Source organism: Eretmochelys imbricata, chromosome 13, assembly GCF_965152235.1.
Source record: "Eretmochelys imbricata isolate rEreImb1 chromosome 13, rEreImb1.hap1, whole genome shotgun sequence".
Lineage (NCBI taxonomy): Eukaryota > Metazoa > Chordata > Testudines > Cheloniidae > Eretmochelys > Eretmochelys imbricata.
In genome coordinates, this window is record NC_135584.1 from 42,745,171 (window position 1) to 42,762,177 (window position 17,007).

Below are 17,007 nucleotides of genomic sequence, written 5' to 3' on the forward strand. Positions count from 1 at the left end.
TGGGCAGCAACATGCTGTAAGGTCTGGGCCCAGTATAAAAATCATCAGCATCATACCTAGAAACTCCTCAATAGGAACCCCAGATATGTAAGTAGACCAGGAATGTCTAGTTAGACGCAATTAGATTGAATTCTTCAGTTTGGGCTTGTGGATTCCTCTGTGCTAACCCCAGGTGCTTTTGTTCTGTTTTTATTTTCTTGTAACCTTTAAGCTGGACCCAAAGAAAGTCATTTTTGGTGTTTAATCCCTAACAGCCTGAGTTGTCAGAGTTGTTTTCTTTCTTTTTTCAATAAAATGTACCCTTTTTAAGACCACAATAAGATTTCTGTGTCTTAGGAGGTAAGGAGGCTGTGCATATGTTAATCAGCTGATACAACAGCTGAGCTTCCCTTTTCTATTGTTTTCTTTCTGGGCTGCCCCGAGGGAGGGGTGGAAAAGCTGAAGGGCCTCAGAAAAAATCTTTCCAAGTGAGGTTTTTCTGGATTGGCAAAAGGCAGTTTTCACTTGGGTGGTGGCAGCATTACCAGCCTGGAGTGGCCAGTATTAACTGTTAGAGTCCTTGCAGCCCCACGCCTTCTGCACTCGAAGGGCCAGAGTGGGGAACCAGCCCTGCCAGCACCTCAGTGTAAAGCAGGAGGAATTCCAGTGGGGTCGATGCGACTGACTCTCAGTGGAAATTCCATTGTCTTGTGAGGACTAATTCTCCAGTCACTCATTCTAGGGCAGCAGCTCTCAAACTGTGGGTCGTGACCATGTTTTAATGGGAGCATCAGGGCTGGTGTTGGACTTGCTGAGGCCGAAGTCCAAGCTCCACCACCCGGGGCCAAAGTCAAACCTCAAGAGCTTCAGCCCTGGGTGGTGAGTCCCAGGCTTACAGGCCTCCTGCCTGGGGCTGAAGCCTTAGGACTCCTGTGCAGAGCAGTGGGGCTCAGGCTTTTGCCCCCCCACACACACCAGGGGCAGCTGAGTTTGGGTGGGCTCAGGTTTCGATTCCCTGTCCTGGGGTCGTGTAGTAATTTTTGTTGTCAGAAGGGGGTCACGGTGCAATGACGTGTGAGAACCCCTGATTCATAGATTCATAGAATATCAGGATTGGAAGGGACCTCAGGAGATCATCTAGTCCAACCCCCTGCTCAAAGCAGGACCAATCCCCAATTTTTGCCCCAGATCCCTAAATGGCCCCCTTAAGGATTGAACTCACAACCCTGGGTTTAGCAGGCCAATGCTCAAACCACTGAGCTATCCCTCCCCCCAAGTTAGGCTGATTCTCCTCTCACGCCTCCAGGAGTGTAAATCAGGAGACAGTCTAGAGTAAAACACGGTAGGTGTCAGTGGCTTAAATTTATTTACTCGTGGAGTAAAACACACCCACCCACAAATTTTCTACCCTACTGGGAAAAATTCTCACACTCACACACACACACAAACCCTCCCATGGGCCAGAGCTAGGGCAGCCAGGGAATACCGGTCATTTGGCAGAGGGGCCCACCAGACCCTCAGCTCCCCAGTTCAGCTGCGGAGTGGACAGGACAGTCTGTTGGAACCTCAGGTCCGGATTGGTGGTTTCCAAAACTGCAAAACTCCTGTAACAAAGTTTCTCTTCTGCCCATTCACCAGCGCAGGTGTTTCCTCTTTCTCTGCTTCTCTCCAGCTTCGTGGGTGCCTCTGACAAAGCGTCTCTTTCCAGGGACAGGGGAATTGGGTGGATCGCAAGGGCAAAGACAGATGCCTTCTCTCTGGGAGGGGACGCGTGTGGCTGGCCCCCTTTGTGTCCCAGGCCCCCTGTCTCCATGTCACTGTGTCTCTCCGGGTGCAGTAATAGGTGGCGGTGTCCGCAGCTGTCAGCGAGTGGAGCTGCAGGGAGACCTGGTTGCTGGTGGTGTCTGTGGAGATGGTGATCCGGTCTTGGAGAGACGGGGTGTAGCGCATGACCCTGATATATGGATAAACATATCCCATGGATTCCAACTCTTCTCCAGGAAACTGCCGAACCCAGTACCAGACATGATCCTGAGTATTGATGGAGACCCCAGAGACAGCGCAGGTCAGTGTGAGGGGCTCGGAGACCTTTCCCAACCCGGGGCCAGAGGCCACCAGCTGCAGCTGGGAAAGGGCACCTAGAACAAGGAGGGGGAGACCAAAATAATCATTGTATGGGATGCCCAGAGAGCGCAGTCTCCCTCTGCCTCCCCCCGTCACAGCCACACACAGAGAGAGAGAAATGCAAACAGTCACACACAGAGACACACGGAGACTCACACGGCGCCAGGGCCAGCAACAGGAAGACACATTTAATCATTTGCAAAGTCTCAAATATCTCCAGGCCAGCCGCTGACCCAACGGAGCTTGGACAGCTCGGGCGGGTCGGCTGAAGTCTGAGCCTCGGACTGCAAACCTCTGCCGACACCTGTAACAAATTGTAGCTCACACGCAGACACGGAGATTTGCTCCCTGTGATGTGCAGGGACTGGGTGTTGTCCCTATCAACAGTCTCGGAGCCCTCTGGCGGTCTCCCCTGTCTGCTGCTGCAGGAGTCACCGGAACCTGCCAGAGAAGCCGTGTGGGTTAGTAGCCGGACGCTGTACGTCTTCATCTCGATCAGAGGTGGTAAAACTAGGGCCCACGGGCCACATCCGGCCCGCGGGACCCTCCTACCAGGCCCCTGAGCTCCTGGCCCCGGAGGCTCTCCCCCGGCCTCTCCCCTGCTGTTCCCCCTCCCTCCGCAGCCTCAGGGCGCCAGGCTGTAGTGTATTAAACTGCTCCGCGTAGGAATGTGCTCCTGGTCGCAGTTACGGAGAGCGATTTACTGCACTGCACCGGCGCAATGCTCTGGGCCTTGCGGCTGTACCACCTCCAGCCAGGGGTGCTCTGTGCTGCGCGGTGAGGGGGCAGGGAGCCGGGGGGGTTAGATAGAGGGAAGGGGAGTTCGGGGTGATGCTCAGGGGGCGGGGGTGTGGATGGGGTTGGGGCGGTCAGAGGGCGGGGAATGGGGGGTTGAATGGGGGCAGGGGTCCCGGGGGGGGCAGTTAGGAAGGAGGGGGGGTTGTTGGGCCGTGAGGGGACAGAGAGAACGGGTGTTTGGTTAGGGTAGAGGTGGGGGGGGCAGTCAGGAAGGAGAGGGGTTTGGATGGGGCGGTGGGGGGTGTCACAGAGTGTGGGGGAGTCCAGGCCCTGCACCCCTCTTCCTGGGATCCACTGAGACTCTCAGCCAGCCAGTAAAACAGAAGGTTTATTGGACCACAGGAACACAGTCCACAACCGAGCTTGTGGGTACAACCAGGACCCCTCAATCACGTCCTTCTGGGGGAGTAGGGAGCTTAGACCCCAGCCCTGGGGTTCCCTGTGTTCCTCTCCCCCGCCCCAAACTGAAAACTAAACCCACCTAGCAGGTTCCCTGCTGCACTCTCCATCCACATTCCTGGGCAGAGGTGTTACCTCCCCCTCCCGCTCCTGGCTCAGGTGACAGGCTCTCAGGTCTCCCATCCCCAGGGCACATTCCCAGGTCAACACTCCCCCCTCCCTGCTGAGTCACATCGTCACATCTCTCCCCCCTTCTAGACTGAACTGAGTGGGGTCACTGTGACCAGTGACCTGGGGAAGTTCGGGGCCCCCTCTCCGGGACAGCGCATCCGCTATCAGGTTGGCCCTTCCCTTCACGTGGACCACGTCCATGTCGTAATCCTGCAGGAGCAGGCTCCATCTCAGGAGCTTGGCGTTGGCTCCTTTCATCTGGTGCAGCCAGGTCAGGGGAGAGTGATCCGTGTAGACGGTGAAGTGTCGCCCGAAGAGATAGGGCTCTAGTTTCTTGAGGGCCCATACCATGGCCAGGCACTCCTTTTCGATGGCCGCGTAGTGTTGCTCCCGGGGTAGCAACTTCTTGCTCAGGTACACGATGGGGTGTCTCTCCCCCTTTTCATCCTCCTGCATTAACACTGCCCCCAGTCCCGTGTCGGAGGCGTCGGTGAACACCACAAAGGGCTTGTCAAAGTCTGGGTTTGCCAGGAATGGGCCACTGACCAGAGCCTCCTTCAGCGCCCGGAAAGCCTCCTGGCACTGCTCGGTCCAGACCACCTTGTCTGGCTTCCCCTTCTTGCATAGCTCAGTGATGGGGGTGGCTATGGCGCTAAAGTGGGGCACAAATCTTCGGTAGTATCCTGCCATCCCAATAAAGGCTTGGACCTGCTTTTTGGTGTGGGGAGCGGGCCAGTCTCTGATCACCTCCACCTTGGCTGGTTCCGGCTTTAGGCGGCCGCTCCCCACCCGATGGCCCAGGTAAGATACTTCCGCCATCCCCACCTTGCACTTCTCCACTTTTACAGTCAGCCCAGCCCCCTGGAGTCGGTCCAGCACTTGTCTAACCTGGGACACATGGTCCTCCCAGGTCTGGCTAAAGACACAGATGTCATCAATATACGCCATGGCAAAACTCTCCATCCCCCTCAGGAGCTGGTCCACTAGGCGCTGGAAGGTGGCCGGCGCTCACTTGAGGCCGAACGGCAGGGTCAGGAACTCATAGAGCCCCAGAGGGGTGATAAAGGCCGATTTCAGCCGGGCATCTGCAGCCAGCGGCACTTGCCAGTCGCCCTTTGTAAGGTCCATGGTGGTAAGGTACCGAGCTCCTCCCAGCTTGTCTAGGAGCTCGTCAGGCCTGGGCATGGGGTAGGCATCAGATACAGTGATGGCATTGAGCTTCCGATAGTCCACACAGAACCGGACCGACCCATCCTTTTTGGGACCAGCACCACCAGCGAGGCCCAAGGGCTGGCCGACGGCTGGATCACCCCCAAAGCCAGCATGTCCCGGACCTCTCTTTCCAGGTCCTGAGCAGCTTTCCCTGTGACTCGGAAGGGGGAGCATCTTATCGGTGGGTGCGACCTGGTCTGCACCCGGTGGACAGTCAGATTAGTGCATCCAGGCTGGTTGGAAAACAGCTGTCGGTACAGATGCAGCACCCCCCTGACCTCAGCTTGCTGGGCAGGGGTTAGCTGATCCGAGAGGGGAATTGTTTCCAGGGGGGAACCAGCTCTGGTCTCAGGGAATAGATCTACTAAAGGGTCATCTCCCTGCTCTTCCCACTGTCCACACATGGCCAACACCACATTCCCCCTGGCATAATATGGCTTCATCATATTCACATGGTACACCCGGCGGTGGTGCGCCCGGTTCGACAGCTCCACCACATAGTTTACCTCATTGAGCTGCTTGACAACCTTGAAAGGGCCCTCCCAGGCGGCCTGTAGTTTGTTCTTTCTCACAGGGATGAGAACCATCACCGGATCCCCGGTGGCGAAGGCACGGGCCCGCACCGTGCGGTCATACCAGACCTTCTGCTTCTTCTGGGCTCGGGCCAGATTCTCCCTGGCCAGGCCCATGAGTTCAGCCAGTCTCTCTCGGAAGATCAGGACATACTCCACCACTGACTCTCCATCGGGAGTGGCCTTCCCCTCCCATTCGTCTCTCATCAGGTCAAGGGGGCCCCTCACCCTCCTGCCATATAACAGTTCGAAAGGCGAAAATCCGGTAGACTCCTGGGGCACCTCCCTGTACGCGAACAGCAGGTGAGGTAAGTACTTGTCCCAGTCCTGCGGGTGCTGGTTCATAAAGGTTTTCAGCATCATCTTTAGCGTCCCGTTAAACCTCTCCACCAGCCCATTGGACTGGGGGTGATAAGCTGAGGCCCAGTTGTGCTGGACCCCACATTTCTCCCACAAGCACCGGAGCAGGGCCGACATGAAGTTGGAGCCTTGGTCTGTCAAGACTTCCTTGGGGAACCCCACTCGGCTGAAAATGGTCAGGAGCGCATCGGCCACGGTGTCTGCTTCAATGGAAGCTAAGGGCACTGCCTCGGGGTAGCGGGTGGCAAAATCTACCACCACCAGAATGTATTTCTTCCCCGACCGGGTCGTCTTGCTGAGAGGCCCCACGATGTCCATGGCCACCTTCTGGAAAGGCTCCTCTATGATGGGCAAAGGTCTCAAAGCCGCTTTCCCCTTGTCCCGGGCCTTCCCCACCCTCTGACAGGGGTCACAGGATCGGCAATACTGCCAGACCGTGGTAAAGACCCCGGGCCAGTAAAAGTTCTGTAGCAACCTCTGCCGGGTGCGCCGGATTCCCTGGTGCCCTGAGAGGGGGATGTCATGGGCCAGGTACAGGAGCTTGCGGCGATACTTCTGGGGGACCACCAGCTGCCTCCTGATCCCACAGGACTCTACTTCCCTTGTGGGAGCCCATTCTCGGTACAGGAACCCATTCTCCCACAGAAACCTCTCCTGGCAGCCTCTCCTCATGGTCCGTACCACACCAAGGTCAGCCAGGTCCCTGAGCTTCCGCAAGGAGGGATCTTTCCTCAACTCGGCCTGGAACTCAGCGGCTGGGGAAGGGATGGGGCCCGGTTCCCCCTCAGTGGCCAGGTCTGAGGCCTCAGCCTCTCTGAGCCGTGCCCCTCGGCGCTCCCTCCCCACCAGGGAAGGGTCCTGCGCCTCCGGTGCGGTACCCTCCCCGAGGTCAGGGAGCAGTGCCCCTCGCCGGCTCTGGCTACGGGTCACAACCAGGGCGGTCTGGGGCTTGCTTGGCCAGTCCTCTAGGTCTCCCCCCATCAAAACTTCAGTGGGCAAATGGTGGTGTACCCCCACATCCTTGGGGCCCTCCTTGACCCCCCATTTCAGGTGTACCCTTGCCACGGGCACCTTAAATGGGGTCCCGCCCACCCCTGTCAGGGTCAGGTAGGTGTTGGGCACCACCCGATCTGGGGCCACCACCTCGGGCCGGGCCAGCGTCACCTCCACGCCCGTATCCCAGTATCCATTGACCTTCCTCCCATCCACCTCCAGGGGAACAAGGCACTCTCTCCGGAGGGACAGCCCCGCGCCTACCCTGTAAACCGAGCACCCTGAGTCCAGAGCCTCCGGCCCTCTGGCGGAGCTGGCCTGGGGTACTCTTCCCTCCTGAGCAGGTGGTAAACTGGTAGGCCCCCTTTCCTGGGTCGTCTGCCCCTCGTCCCGCTGGGTCCCTACCCAGTTAACCCTGGGTAGGTTGGGTCTGCTCAGTCTGTCCCTGAGCCTGGGGCACTGGGACCGTACGTGGCCTCTCTGGCCACAGTGATAGCAGCTCAGGTCACGTTGGTCCCCTCGAGCAGGTCGGAGGGGCCCGTCGCCAGGCGTCCCCCTTGGGAGGGGGTTCTCCCTATTTCCCCGCTGGGAGGCCCCCTGGTGACTCTCTCTCTGCATCGGGGGGGGCCTGTTCTTTTGGGACTCCTCCCGGCTACCCCCTGACCGACTGTTCACAAGCTCGTCGGCCAGCTGCCCTGCGTGCTGGGGGTTCTCCAGCTTTTTGTCCACCAACCACAGCCTCAGGTCGGAAGGGCACTGTTCATACAGTTGCTCCAGTACAATTAGGTCAAGCAGGTCCTGTTTAGCTCGGGCCCCAGCTGTCCACTTGCGGGCATATCCCTGCATCCGGTTGACCAGTTGTAGGTAGGTGACCTCAGGCGTTTTACGCTGACTCCGGAACCTTCTCCGGTACATCTCAGGGGTCAGCCCAAACTCACGGAGCAGGGCCTGTTTGAACAGTTCATAGTCCCCTGCCTCCGGCCCTGTCATCCGGCTGTACACCTCCACGGCTTTGGGGTCCAGTAAGGGGGTGAGGAACTGGAGCCTGTCTGCAGGGTCAACCCTGTGCAGCTCACAGGCATTCTCAAAGGCCGTCAGGAAGCTATCTATGTCCTCCCCCTCCTTACGCTGGGCCAGGAAGCACTTATCAAAGTTCCTTGCAGTCTTGGGTCCCCCCTCACTCACCACAGCCGGGGCCCCACTGCTCCTCAGCCTGGCCAGCTCCAGTTCGTGCTGTCTTTGTTTCTCCTTCTCCTGACGTTCCCTCTCCTTCTCCTCCTGCTCATGTTGACGTTGTTTCTCCTCATGTTGACGTTGTTTTTCATGATCCTCCAGCTCCCTCATTTTCATCTCCCTCTCCCATTCCAGCCGCCTCAGCTCCAGGGATGGGGAGCTCCGCCGGGAGGATCCCCTGCTGGCTGCTGGGGTCAGGGTGCCCTCGGTATTCGCTGGGCTTCCCCCAACCCCTCCCCCAGACATAGGTAGGAAGGGTCTCGGGATGTCCTCGGCAGCAGTCTGACCCCTCCCAGCCAGGTCAGGCCCCCGGGCCCACGCTGCATCTGCCGGGCGGCTTCCCTCAGGGACAGGGATCGGGTCATCCAAGCGATCCCTCTCCTCCAACTGGGCAATCAGCTGTTCCTTGGTGGACCTCCCGATGCGCAGCCCCCTCTGCCTGCACAGCTCCACCAGGTCGCTCTTAAGGCGTTTAGCGTACATCTCCCTGCTGGCCACTCGCAGGCCGGGCAGCTTCCCACGGTTTCCAGGAAAAGCCCTTAGTGTGCCAGTCCTTCTTGAGGTCACCACCTCTTTGCCAGGGTCGAGCTGCAGACTCCTCCGCCCCTGGGACCGCTCGCTGCAATCCCCCGGGGGACCCTGTTACTGCAAAAGTCCTTCTCTCTGGTCACACATTCCCAGGGGTTAACCGCTCCCCGAAACCGTCTCTCTCTGAATCTTCAGCACGCCTGGTCCCCGTCAATTCCCCTTCGTTTTACTGTTCCCCAGTCACTTACTGCAGGAAGCGCCGTTCACGGGGTGCAGTAGATCCCACCGCTACCACCAGTTGTCACGGAGTGGGGGGGAGTCCAGGCCCTGCACCCCTCTTCCTGGGATCCACTGAGACTCAGCCAGCCAGTAAAACAGAAGGTTTATTGGACAACAGGAACACAGTCCACAACAGAGCTTGTGGGTACAACCAGGACCCCTCAATCACGTCCTTCTGGGGGAGCAGGGAGCTTAGACCCCAGCCCTGGGGTTCCCTGTGTTCCTCTCCCCCGCCCCAAACTGAAAACTAAACCCACCTAGCAGGTTCCCTGCTGCAGTCTCCCTCTACATTCCTGGGCAGAGGTGTTACCTCCCCCTCCCGCTCCTGGCTCAGGTGACAGGCTCTCAGGTCTCCCATCCCCAGGGCACATTCCCAGGTCAACACTCCCCCCTCCCTGCTGAGTCACATCGTCACAGGGGGCAGTCAGGGGACAGGAAACGGGGGAGGGGGGTGGATGGGGCAGGGGTCCTGGGCCGGGGATCAGGGAACAGGGGGGGTTGGATGGGACAGGGAGTCCCTGGGTGGGGGGGCGTCAGGGGGCGAGAAGCAAGGGGGGGAGATGTGGGCGGGGGCACAGCCTGAGACAGCCTCCCCTAACCGGCCCTCCATACAATTTCCAAAACCCGATGTGGCCCTCAGGCCAAAAAGCTTGCCCAGCCCTGATCTAGATATTTAGAACTCAGGTCTCTCACGTGTGTGGTTTCCTTAATGTCAAATAAAGAGCAAAACCGTCAGCACAGGGCTATGGTGGGTCCGGACCAAAGGTCCATCTCGCCCAGCATCCTGTCTCCCGACACTGGCCAGCGCCAGGTGCCCCAGAGGGAATGAAGAGAACAGGGAATCCTCGCGTGATCCATCCCCTGTCACCCAGCCCCCCTCCCCCCTCTCTTTCTCTCTCTGGATCTGGTTCTGTCCCTGCTTAAACACACAGCAGTGAGTTTGTCCGTTTCTTTTTTTTTCTCTCTCTCCAGGGGCCTCTGCTTACACACATAGTGAGTTTGTTTCTTTTCTCTCCACCTCTCTCCCTCACTGGCTCTGTCTGTTTAGTAGCTGCCTATTTGCCCTGCCGAATTTTCCAGAAAGCCTAAGGGAGTTAGGCTCCAAACGCCAAATTAAAGGAAAGGAGAAAGTTTAAGCACTAAGGGGAGACCCAGTTCTTGGAGGGGTCTCTGGAAATGCTCATTGTGTTTTGGAGAGGCGGCATGGAAGGTGTTTCCCCTCCACAGTACATCAGCCAGATAAACTCAGGACCTCGGCCAGAAAATCCGCTCTCCAGGAGACGTCGCACGCCAGTGTGAGGGGCTCTGAGACCTTCCCCACGCCATGGCCCGACTCCACCAGCTGCAGGTGCAACGGGGGCCTGCAAAAAGGGGCAGGAGAGTCCCAAATAATAATACAACGACCCCCCACTCCAGGGAGCGAAGAATCTGGCTCAAAGCGCAGACTCCTTCATCGAAATGCTCTCATGCAAACATGAATCAACACAACTCCTCTCACACACAGGTGCAAAAGTAACACCAACAGACCCTGGTGGTTGAAACCTGGGACCTGTGGTGCTTAGTGTATGAGCCTCTAGGGCATGAGCTAAAAGTCACTTGGCTGTAAGCTAAGGCTGCAGAGCAAACTCATTAATCTCACTCTAAGTGGGCTCGGTGCCACTAGAGGGGACAGAACACCACACCCAGGAGGTGTGTGGGTTACACAAACACACCCACAAATACTCTACCTCACCAGGAAAAACTCACACATACACCCACACTCCCTTCCATGGGCCAGAGCTAGAGCAGCCAGGAAATACCAGTCATTTGGCAGAGGGGCCCCCCAGAACCCCGGCTCCCCAGTTCAGCTGCGGAGCGCACAGGACAGTCTGTTGCAACCTCAGGCCCAGATTGGTGGTTTCCAAAACTGCAAAACTCCTGTAACAAAGTCTCTCTCCTGCCCATTCACCAGCGCAGGTGTTTCCTCTTTCTCTGCTTCTCTCCAGCTTCGTGGTGGCCTCTGACAAAGCGTCTCCTTCAACTTAAAGTGACCTCAGAAGGGGGCGGACCGCAAGGGCAAAGACAGATGCCTTCTCTCTGGGAAGCGAAGCGTGTGGCTGGCCCCCTTTTTGTGCCAGGCCCCCTGTCTCCGTGTCACTGTGTCTCTCCAGGCGCAGTAATAGGTGGCGGTGTCCGCAGTTGTCAGGGAGCGCAGCGTCAGGGAGACCTGGTTCTTGGTGGTGTCTGCAGAGATGGTGATCCGCCCTCGGAGAGACGGGGCGTAGCCGGTATCCCCGTTATATGGATAAACATATCCCATGGACTCCAGCCCTTCTCCAGGAGACTGACGGAGCCAGTACCATACGTAATCCCGAGAAGTGATGGAGACCCCAGAGACAGCGCAGGTCAGTGTGAGGGGCTCGGAGACCTTCCCCAACCCCGGGCCAGAGGCCACCAGCTGCAGCTGGGAAAGAGCACCTAGAACAAAGGAGGGAGAGTCCAGAACAATCTTTGAATGTGATGCCCAAAGAGTGAAGTCTCCCTCTGCCTCCCCCCTGGTCACAGCCATAAACACAGAAAGAAATGGAAACAGGCACACACAGAAAAGCAGAGAGAAATGCAAACAGTCACACACAGAGCCACACAGAGACTCACGCGATGCCAGGGCCAGCGCAAAGAAGACACATTTAATCATTTGCAAGTCTTCAAATATCTCCAGTCCAGCCGCTGACCCAACGGAGCTTGGACAGCTCGGGTGAGTCAGCTGAAGTGTGAGCCTTGGTATGCAAACCTCTGCCGACACCTGTAATAAATTCTAGCTCATACGCAGACACAGAGATTTGCCCTCTGTGATGTGCAGGGACTGGGTGTTATCCCTATAAACAGTCTGGGAGCCCTCTAGCGGTCTTCCCTGTCTTCCGCTGCAGAAGCCAGAAGAACCTGCCAGAGAAGCTGTCATAAATATAAAGGGAAGGATAACCACCTTTCTGTATACAGTGCTATAAAATCCCTCCTGGCCAGAGGCAAAACCCTTTCACCTGTAAAGTGTTAAGAAGCTAAGGTAACCCCACTGGCACCTGACCCAAAATGGCCAATGAGGGGACAAGATTCTTTCAAATCTGGAGCAGGGGGAACAAAGGGTTTGGTCTCTCTGTGTGATGCTTTTTGCTGGGAACAGATCAGGAATGCAGCCTTACAACTCCTGTAAAGTTAGGAAGTAAGTAATCTACTTAGAAAATGTGTTAGATTTTCTTTTGTTGAAAGGCTGGTAAAATAAGCTGTGCTGGATGGAATGTATATTCCTGGTTTTGTGTCTTTTGTAACTTAAGGTTTTGCCTAGAGGGATTCTCTATATTTTGAATCTGATTACCCTGTAAGGTATTTACCATCCTGATTTTACAGAGGTGATTCTTTTACCTTTTCTTTAATTAAAATTCTTCTTTTAAGAACCTAATTGATTTTTCATTGTTCTTAAGATCCAAGGTTTTGGGTCAGTGTTCACCTGTACCAACTGGTGAGGATTCTTATCAAGCCTTCCCCAGGAAAGGGGTGTAGGGCTTGGGGCGATATTTTGGGGGAAGACATCTCCAAGTGGGCTCTTTCCCTGTTCTTTTTTTAAAACGCTTGGTGGTGGCAGCATACGGTTCAAGGACAAGGCAAAGTTTGTACCTTGGGGAAGTTTTTAACCTAAGCTGGTAAGAATAAGCTTAGGGGGTCTTTCATGCAGGTCCCCACATCTGTACCCTAGAGTTCAGAGTGGGAAAGGAACCTTGACAGAAGCTGTGTAGATTAGTAGCCAGACACTGCATGTCTTCATCTAGATATTTGGAACTCGGGTCTCTCACTGTGTGGTTTCCTTAATGTTGAATAAAGAGCAACCTGAGTAGCACAGGGCTATAGTGGGTCAGATCAAAGGTCCATCTTGCCCAGTATCCTGTGTCCCAACAGTGGCCAGTGCCTGGTGCCCCAGAGGGAATGAACAGAATGGAGAATCACCAAGTGATCCACCCCATGTCACCCATTCCCAGCTTCTGGCAGACCGACGCTAGGGACACCATCTCTGCCCAGCCTGGCTAATAGCCATTGATGGACCTATCCTCCATGAATTTATCTAGGTTTTTTTTTACCCCTATTATAGTCTTGGCCTTCACAAGATCTCCTGGAAAAGAGTTCCTCAGGTTGATTGTGCGTTGTGTGAAGAAATACTTCCTTGTGTTTGTTTTAAAACTGTTGTCCATTAATTTCATTGGGTGACCCCTAGTTCTTGTGTTATGATGAGTAAATAACACTTCCCTATTTACTTTCTCCCTGCGTATGTGGATCCTTTTAATCTCTCACACACTGACTTTGTCTATCTGTGTCTCTTTCTCTTTTCCCCGCACTCCCTGCTTGTGACCTTGGCTGGGATTTCCAAAGTTGCCTAAGGGAGTTAAGGAGTACTTGTGGTACCTTAGAGACTAACCAATTTATTTGAGCATGAGCTTTCGTGAGCTACAGCTCACTTCGTCGGATGCATCCGATGAAGTGAGCTCTAGCTCAGGAAAGCTTATGCTCAAATAAATTGGTTTGTCTCTAAGGTGCCACAAGTACTCCTGTTCTTTTTGCGAATACAGACTAACACGGCTGCTACTCTGAAACCTAAGGGAGTTAGGCACTCAGATCCCAATATAACCCCTAAGGGAGTCAGACTCCCCAATCCTTTCACTGCCTCTGAAATCCCCAACCCCCTCTGTCTGTGTTCCCCACCGCTTCTTCATCTCTCACCTCCTTCCCACACACTTTTACTGACCTCGACACTGAAGAGCTTGAAAAAATGCAGTTCCCTTCATTCTTTAAAGCAACAGATCTTCCATGGCCCTAAGTGGGGATTTCTCATGGTAAAAATTGATTGGCAGTAGGCTATGTTTCTTGTACGTTTTGTATCCGGTGCTTTTAAATAAAATCGGTACCCCGAAAAGAGTCGCACGTGAATGTAAATAGACATTCAGGATCACATGTTGATTCTGTTGTGTTGTCATTGGTTAGCGTTTGTTGCGAAGTGTTTGCTAACTGATTTTGTGTGTTGGGAATTGATTTGTGTGTAGTCCATTGGTTTTTTTGTTTGTTTGTTTGTTTGTTTGTCGTCATTTCCTATTGTGTATTGATTAGCTGCTTTGGTGACTACTTTGGGGTTTATTTGTTGCTTTGTTGTTGTTGTTGTTGGGAGTTGGTTTGCTTTTGCTTTTTTTGTTTTCTCTCAAATGTCTGCACCTTTCAACAGCAAAACGAGCCCTTCCCTTCCGGCTGCATTTCCCTCCCTGGGACTCTCTATCGCCCTGCATGGGCTCGGTTATCATTTTCAGACGCTCACTTTTTGTCCCAGACCTCCCTGTGTCTGTGTCACTGGGTGTCTGGCACAGTGACGCCTGGCGGTGCCCGCAGCTGTCAGGGGTCGGAGCTGCAGGGAGACCTGGTTCTTGGCGGTGTCTGCAGAGATGGTGCCTCGGCCCTGGGGAGACGGGGAGTAGCGCGTGCCCCCTTCCATGGACAAACCCGTCCCATGGGTTCCGGCCCTTCTCCGGGAGGCTGACGGAGCCAGGGCCAGCAGTTACACTCTTCCGTGATAAAGACCCCGGCGGCAGCGCAGGGCAGCGTGAGGGGCTCGAAGACCTTCCCCGCCCCAGGGCCGGAGGCCACCAGCTGCAGCTGGGAAAGCGCCCCTAGAAAGAAGGATAGGAGAGTCCAAATAAACATGTAGCCAGATGCTTCCGGGAGCGACGGATCTCCCTGAGCTCCCCCCGCCATGCCGCCATTCCCACCGAGATACCAGCTCTTACCTGGTGCCAGCGTGAGGGCAACAGGAAATAGGTTTTCGGTTTGAAGAGGAGGGTGGGGGAAATAGCATCAAATCTCCAGTTCGGCCCCTGAGCTGACAAAGCCGTGAAATCTCTGGAAATGACAGGGCCAGAGCTGTCCACATCCCTGTAACTTACACTCCACCTCCACCCACACGGCCTGGCCGAGTCTGGATCTCTCTCTCTGTCCTTTTCTGGGAATGCCCCTGTCTCTTCTCTGTCTCTCTCTGGGTGTGGCTTCCTGCCAGCCTCTCTAGCCTTTTCCTCTCTACTTACAAAAGCTGGACTATTTGTAAACCGCGCCTTAGCTAACACGTGGTAACCTCCGACAGAGGAGGCCGTTTGTAGTTTTCACTTTACCTGGCTGTTAACCCCAGATTCCCCCCAGTCTTTGTGTCCACCCATTGATAAGCAGGAAAACTGCACGCTTCCTTCTCCACACAAAAAGCATCCCCTCCCCCACAGTTCTTCTGTCGCTTCACATATACACAATCCTCCCTTCGCTACACTATGGAGTGGGCGTGTTGAGAAAATGCAGTTTGATAGCTCCTGTCAGATAAATGATCTCCCGAGTCCATGTTCAAACGTGGGGGACGCAGTGTTTGTTTCAAGTTCTCTCTCTCTCTCTCTTTCTCCCTCAAGCTGGGCCCCTAAAAAGCTACACGTGAATTAAAGGAAACCCGGGGGGGGGGGGGACACATGCCCGTACAGGGTGTTGCTGCAGGTTAGAAAGTGCCGGGGTGTGTCTGAGGGGTTTTGTTCATTGGCGTTTTCTTGTTTTAGGGTCTGTTGTTCTTCTTATTATTTTATTGTCTTTGTGCTTATTCTCACTTGGTTATTTTCCGATTGTATTAATTGGTTTTGGAGGGTTTATTTATTGCCTCCGGCTTTTTATGTTGCCTTTTAGATTTTTTTTTTTTTTTTCATTTTTTAAACCTTTTTGCATAGGGGAGTGTGAGGGAGTGGGACTGGGCACCTGGGAATAGAAACACATTTTAATTCGCATTATTATTAAGAGCAATGAATAGACTGGTCCCCTGCCAGACCAATGGTGTGAGGGGCTGAAATTATCTTCCAAAGCTGCTGCAAGGAACCCTAAATGGGGCCAAAACCTCATTTTCCGGGTGCTGGAGGGGAAAGTTCTCAGGCAGGGACTGGCTGGTGACTGCACAGACCCAGGGGGCTGTGGATTGCCTCTCCGGGTGCAGCCTGGGCAGAGAAAGGGGCAGATTTAAACAGGAAACTGTCTTCCTCATTTGCATGCCCCGCTCCTTATAAAACGCGCAAACGCCTTCCCTGAGTGATGTAAGAGAAAGACGTGGGAGAGGGAGATGTAGCGCCCTGACCCAAATCCCACTGAAATCAAAGGAGACTCAGGGAGTGGGGTTTGGGATAATTAAAGGATTTGGGATCCTAATCGCTGTCTCTGGCATTTAGGTTGTGAAATTTAAGCCACTTCTAAAAATTGGATTTAGGCTCTCAGATCACTGAAACTGTTTCCCCGTTTCTCCAATGGGAATTTTATTTCTCTACTTTAAGATTCGCTCATGAATGTGAGACGCAGAGATACTGAGGTGATGCGGCCCTTAAAACACCTCTCCTAGATTAAATTAATCGCGTGGCAATAGTGGGTATTGACACGCACCTGGATCTGGCAGCTGTTTCTCTTTCAGCTGTTCCGCTCTTACTACAAGACCTGTGGGTATGCCCGTTCCTTAGAGAATGTTTGTAACCACATGCTGCGGGCCGTCACGACTCTCCCCTTTCAATCCACTGGCAGGCCATGCAGCTGGCTCGGGGCTAGGCCCAGACAGGGTCACCGACCACAGTAACTGCGTCTGCCCATGATCTTTAGGGCAGGTGACAGACCTCCCCATTAGTGATGACCGTGCAATCTGTGTTGCCGCTTGAGGTCCAAATGGCTCTCCGGGGTTCGTCCCCGGTGCCTCTTTCTTGACTTCTCAGAACACCAAACATTTGCTGAGAATTGACCATGTCCCTGCGACTCCAGCGGGTGCTCTGTGCGCATGAGCTAAAATAAGGGAAAGGCCAATGGCGAATAACCCTTTAAAAATCTTCATAAGTGTTCTAACATTTGATAATTTTAGATCTAGCTTTAGGTTTCACTGTAATACTCCCCCCCTCCCCTTGTGTCTTGGTCTAAGATGCCACTATTAATAACATTGGCTTTGCGTTGTTCAGATTAAACTAATTTATGGCACAAACCAATATACAAGCATGGAGAGGTCCAGAGGAAAATTCTCCTGTGGTCAGATTATTCCAGAACTGCCCGTTGCAACGTTCATGCAGCTGGTGTTTACCGCTAGAGGAGGCAGGGGAATGGACTAGTTCGGTGCTTCTTCTCATCCATTGTGACAATTCCCATCTTCCTGCGTGAGCCTCCTTTGTCCATTTGTTAACTTTTTAAAGAAGGACAGTTCTGCTTTCCCCCGCGGCTGCCCCTTGCCTTGGGAGGGGAGGGGAGGAGAGGGGGGAACTTGGGCAAAGCTACTTCAGTGTTTCCCTTCAAAGCTCCCCTAAAATCC

At 54.5% G+C, this 17,007-nt stretch overlaps 1 pseudogene; it reads right to left on the reverse strand.

The window, feature by feature from the left end:
• Positions 1 to 1,610: 1,610 nt before the first annotated feature.
• On the reverse strand, positions 1,611 to 2,593 carry LOC144273293 (immunoglobulin heavy variable 3-5 pseudogene; annotated as a pseudogene).
• Positions 2,594 to 17,007: the final 14,414 nt, after the last annotated feature.